The 6,000-nt window shown below is 45.3% G+C and overlaps 1 protein-coding gene across 4 annotated transcripts in view; it reads right to left on the reverse strand.

The window, feature by feature from the left end:
- LOC119965077 (C-terminal-binding protein 1-like) overlaps positions 1-5,259 on the reverse strand; it is a 135,968-nt gene extending 130,709 nt beyond the window's left edge. For 2 of the 4 annotated variants that reach the window (XM_038795346.1, XM_038795343.1), the window contains exons 1-2: positions 5,145-5,259; positions 4,900-4,981 (exon numbers count right to left, since the gene is read on the reverse strand). The gene's annotated coding sequence lies outside the window, so the exon portion shown is untranslated. The remainder of the gene's footprint in view (positions 1-4,899; positions 4,982-5,144) is intronic. The other 2 variants (XM_038795344.1, XM_038795347.1) reach the window with 2 other exon arrangements.
- Between the last annotated feature and the right edge of the window lie 741 nt (positions 5,260-6,000).

Raw genomic sequence — 6,000 nt, forward strand, 5'->3', positions numbered from 1 at the left:
AAATTTAAATAATCTCCAGTTAGGTACAGATCGGAGTTTCCTATTCCCCTAATTAATTCCCACATGTGGTTCAGCCAAAAAGTATTTTAAAACTTGCAGCTGAGAAGTTAGCATATAAAGATGACGATCCCCCATCTTCATGCTGCACCATTTTGTTTCTCATCCTATGTTTATTTCACTCCCACACAATGCGCAATAGCAAGTGACATTTGAATGTTAATTTAATGTCCTATTTACAGTGTAATTTTGCAAGTACAACTCACAGCTCTCTGGTTACCTACTTCCACACTGTGCAATTTGAGGCAGCGCCAGATTGTATGGCCAGACTATAATGCTGTAATTTTAAAATAATTCAGGTGGCATTCTCCTCGAGCCGCCTTTCCATCTTCCATAACCATGAGCTCATCCAAAGCTCTGTTTCCTACATCCTAGTTCACTCCAAGGCCTGCTCACCTACATTGGCTCCCTGATCCAGCACAACCCCAAGTTTAAAATTCCCACCCTCATGTTCAGATCAATCCAAGATCTTGCTGTTCCTATCGGTCATCTCTTCCAGCCTTACAACTTTGAGGTCTAGGCCCCAAAATCCCTGGAATTTCCTCCCCAAACCTCGTCATCTTTAAAATGTTCCTTAAAATTAATATCGGCTAAGCTTTTGATCAGCTGGCCTAATAGTTCCTCACTTAAAAATAGCAGTAGGCCGTTCGGCCCCTCAAGCCTGCTCCCTCAAGGGGTCATGGCTGATCCAACATTCCACATGTCCACTTTCCTGCCCTTGGATCCCTTACTGGTCAACAATCTATCTCAGCCTTAGATATACACAAAATTTCTGCCCCCACAGCTCTCATTGACAAGGAGTTCCAGAGATCCTCAACTCTCAGAGAAGAAATTCCTTCTCATCTCATTCTTAAATTGGCACTCCTTTATTCTGAGACTAAGCCCTCTGGTCCTAGACTCTCCCATGAGGGGAAGCATCCTCCCAGCATTTACCCTGTAAAGCCCCTTAAAAAATACCCATTTGTTTCAATTAAATCATCTCTTTTCCTTCTAAATTCCAAAGAGTAGTGGGCAGCACGGTGATCCAGTGGTTAGCATTGTTGCCTCACAGCGCCAAGATCTCAGGTTCCATCCCGGCCCTGGGTCACTGCTTGTGTGGAGTTTGCAAATTCTCCCCGTGTTTGCGTGGGTTTCGCCCCCAGAACACAAAGATGTGCAGGGTAGGTGTATTGACCACGCTAAATTAGCTCTTAATTGGAAACTCTAAATTTAATAAATAACATAGAACATAGTGTGGAGGAGGCCATTTGGCCCATCGAGTCTGCACCCACCTGCTTAAGCCCTCACTTCCACCCAACCCCCATAACCCACTAACCCCTCCTAACCATTTTGGACACCAACGGCCATTTAGCATGGCCAATCCACCTAACCGCATGTCTTTGGACTGCAGGAGGAAACTGGGGCACCCGGAGGAAACCCACGCAGACATGGGGAGAACATGCAGACTCCGCAGAGATAGTGACCCAGCAGGGAATCGAACCTGGGACCCTGGCGCTGTGAAGCCACAGTGCTAGCCACGTGTGCTACCGTGCTTCCCACAAATAAGTTCCAGAGCAGAGTCCTAACCTCTTAAACCTTTGCTCACAAGACAAACCCTCCATACTGGGAATCATCCTAGCGAACTTTCTCTGAAACACCACCAATTAAATAATATCCTTCTTTGATGATGCTCCCATGAAGCAGTTTGAACTTATCCAAATACCTGGTGCCCATATCCTCGCACAGTAAGTCCCAGTCACCTTATCACCCTTGCCCTTGCTGACCGATATTATCTTCCAGTTGAATGCCAGAAGTTAGAAATTCATCCCCATGTTTAAATCTCTTCAGAGGAGCAGCACGGTGGTGCAGTGGTAGCACTGCAGCCTCACGGCACTGAGGTCCCAGGTTTGATCCCGGCTTGGGGTCACTGTCCGTGTGGAGTTTGCACATTCTCCCCGTGTTTGCATGGGTTACGCCCCCACAACCCAAAGATGTGCAGGGTAGGTGGATTGGCCACACTAAACTGCACCTTAATTGGAAAAAATGAACTGGATACTCTAAAAAAAAATTTTTTTAATCTCTTTAGAGATTTGTCCCTTTCTATATCCAATGACCTGGGCTCTTATCTTGGTAAATCCAACTCTCGAATTCCCTCCACTTGCTGCCATTTCTCCACCTTGGTCCCACTCTTTAAGAAACCTCCTAACCCCATCTTTCAAAACTTCTGAATATCCTCTTTGATGTCAATTTTTGTCTGATCAGACTGCAGTGAAACACCTTGGGAAGTTTACAAATTTTAACGGGACAATTTTTTTTCACATTATTTTGTGGGATGTGGTCATCACTGGCGAGGAACTGAGTGACTTTGAACTGAGTGACTTGCTAGGTCACTTCAGAGGGCAGTTAAGAGTCAGCGACATTGCTGTGGGTCTGGAGTCACATGTAGGCCCGACCTGGTAAGGGTGGCAGATTTCCTTCCCTGAAGGACATTGGTGAACCCAATTTTTTAAAAAATTATAAACGGCAATCTATGATAGTTGCGCGGTCACCATAACCGAGACTGGCTTTATGCTCCAGATTTTTATCAATTGAATTTAAATTGCACCAGCGGTTGTAGTGGGATTTGAACCCATGAACAGAATGCCTCTGGATTCCTCGCCCTGTGATATTGCCACCCAATTGCAAGGCAAGTTGATGTTGTAAGACTACAAGCAAGGGTAAAAGAACAGGGATTTTAAAACAAATTCCACCCATCGATCTTCCTTCCCTTGACCCAAAATGAAGTGATTGGTATCCCATCTGAGATCAGATAACTCGGCATATGCTGACGATAGAACCCTGCCTGATCTGTGACTGTGAGGTGGTGTATACACCTGAGAATTCAGGGAAACAGATCACCTCCCATTACCGGATACACCAGAAAGAAACACCCTGACCTTACCCTTGCCAGAAGTTCATGCACACACCAATTATGGGATAGTTTATTTTTCCCTTTTTCATTTCCAATTTGACAGAGACCAGCCAACTGAGCTGAAAATAGGGATATGTCTAAATGGCTCAGCAGCACATGACACAAAACCTTTGTACACAAGTCAAACTGTTCCAGCAGCAATATGTGTTTGCACTTTAGAAGTAAAATTAACCTGTAGTTTCACGAAATAAAAGTCTCAGCAATGAAGGAACTACAAATGGCCACAGTACGTCCAATTAAGGGGGAGGCAAGGCCCCAGTTCAAAAGAACACATGCAGAGAAGTATGGCAAAAAAGGCTCAGTTGAACACAGTTCCAATATACAACATCGTGAATCGTGTATAAAGAATGGCCACAGGATCTCTGCTTACGAGACTGTACCTAATGATCACCAATGTCAAGAAAAAGACAGAAACTTTGGGTTTGACGGAATATTTATTTAAACTCACAGATGAAAGAAGCACAACAATGCTTATTAACCGGAAGAATTTTAACGATTGAGGCAATTGAAAATGTAGTGTGCACAAGGCCCGCATGGTTACCAAGGAGCGAATAAGAAATAAAAGTGTCACACCTGAAATATCAACATCAATCTATAATACTGGCTGTATCACGACTCAGCTCAGGCTCCCAGGGTAGCACAATGCCGGTTTCTGAACAAAGCTTAGCAATAACAAATCATTGCCCCCAACTCAGCTTACAAAAAGGCTGGGTTGATTTTGGTACTGACCGTCCTAGCTCTATAGGTGGGACAGTCCACCTTTTCAAGCAGTGAATGGTAAGCTTGCCTGTGTTATGCAGAATCATACTCAGGACTGCTAGTCAATGATGACAGAACATAGAAAATTCTATCAATTAGGTGCTTCAAGGGATCTTGTTCAATGATCCTAACCACATTCCATGGAAAGTGTAAACCAATGGCCTCTATTAACATTGTGCACCAACTCTTAACTCTCAATCTCATTTGCACTTTTTCTAGGCATTGAATCAGGCGATTTCCATCTCCTGCATTTTTCTTCTTAAATATACAAATTTTGGGGATGAGAGATTGCTGGCATGGTTGGCATTTTTTACCCAATTCTTAGATACCATTGAGCCACCTTCTTGAACCACTGCAGTCCATGAGATTACATTTGCTGCTCGAGTTTCAGGAATTGGACCCGGCGATGTACATCAAAATCAAGAGTGCCTGACTTGGATGGGAATCTAGAGGCCCTAGCACCTTGCCCTTCCAGACACAATTAATTAAATTAATCACAGGATTTTTTTTTTTAAATGTGTTCTGGGGAGTCCTACAGGCTACCTTTAAATTCTGTTTGACATTGCATTGGAATTACATTCCAGTCAAATGTACATGATTCAAGTCTACTAACCCAGGAAGTCTCAAGCACTTAGTAAATGAAGATGAGCAGCAACCCAACATTTATATAAACTTATGCGTTGGTGTAAGTGACTAAAATTTCAGATCAGCAACTAAAGCGCAATGGTAAACAACACCAAACAAAAGACAAAATTGTCTAAGTACCGACTGGTCAATTTACAACTGAAAATCCAGTCTTTTTAAAGTGAAATTTAATTAGTGATCAACTGCAAAAAAGGGGGGGTCTTTTCAATTCACACTCCTAGAGAGTGTTGGAACAGGAACAGTAGGGAATATTGGCTCGTTTTATTGATGTGAAGTAACATGTGACGAATGTAAGACCCCCAAAACTAACTTGCAAGTTATAACTTTTCTCTGATCCTACTTAAGGTGGGCCTTGGAAAGTTTACAACCTGCCTAACTGCAGCACTGTAAAGAAACACCGACTGACTGCCAGGGGCCTTGCAGTACAACCGTCTTCCCTTAAGAAAATGGGCAATCCCCTTCTCTCAAATGCTGCATTTCTTCGTTACCTTAATCCTTTCTCTTTCACGAAAAGTGCGCTAGCTCCTTAAACCATGCTGCTTCCTGTTGGTTCCCACAGCGAGGCTGATCCTACCGGAAATACAAAAGAGGAGGGGAGAAAAAAAAAGGCAGATGAGAAATAACTTAGCAAAAACGGGTGCTGGTGCTGCCAGGAAGTTCAGCCAGGCGGAGACAACGTGGGCACGCTGCTGGCCGCCGGCAGCGACAGTCTCGCGGCGCCTTTCACACTCACATTAGATACACCGCGTTCCACACTCACTCTCGCTACAATGTTGCCGCTCCGCACATCCCAGAAGCTTCAGCGCGTGACGACCACGCTCCGCGGCGCGCTGGCGTCACTCCGCCACGTCAGGCCCCGCCTCCCTCGCTCGCTGGCGGGCGTCACTCCGTCAGGCCCCGCCCCGCCCCGCCTCCCTTGCGTCGTGACGTGCGACGCGGGTTTCCGATTGCCAACCGGGATCTCCTTTCCCTGCGCGGTCGGGCGCACGCTGAACAAAAATTTCCATTTGGATGTTCCCGCCGCCATTTTTATGTTTCCTCAAGCGGTCTAAATTAGCGGGCGGGGCGTCAGGCGTAACTGTCATAGACTGGATCCGGTTGGAAATGTTCCGAGTGTTCCTTCCCTCCCAGGAAGCCGATCTTCGCCGGCAGGCCGCCAACATCACCACCTCGCGCTGCCAGCCTGTTCTCGAAGTGACCGACCCTCCAAACAGAGCCTTCCTTTCTCCCGCTCACTCTCCCCCAACACACACTGGGAACTCTTGTCCCACTCTATCTTTGGATTGAAGTTCCTTCGTTACAGCTACATAATTAAAAGCAAATGACTGAGGATGCCGGAATCTGAAACCAGAAGAGAAAATGCTGGAAAATCTCAGCAGGTCTGGCAGCATCTGTAAGGAGAGAAAAGAGTCCAGATGACCTTTCCTCAAAGCTGAGCCAGATGCTGCTGGACCTGCTGAGACTTTCCAGCGTTTTCTCCTTTGCTAACGATATAATTATTGCACTTCTCTGTAATTTCTTTGCAAATTATATTCCTCTCATCCTTCCCACCAGTTTGTGGTCTATAGACTGCACCTAATGTAATTGCA

The sequence above is a fragment of the Scyliorhinus canicula genome, chromosome 4, assembly GCF_902713615.1.
Source record: "Scyliorhinus canicula chromosome 4, sScyCan1.1, whole genome shotgun sequence".
Taxonomy (NCBI): Eukaryota; Metazoa; Chordata; class Chondrichthyes; order Carcharhiniformes; family Scyliorhinidae; genus Scyliorhinus; species Scyliorhinus canicula.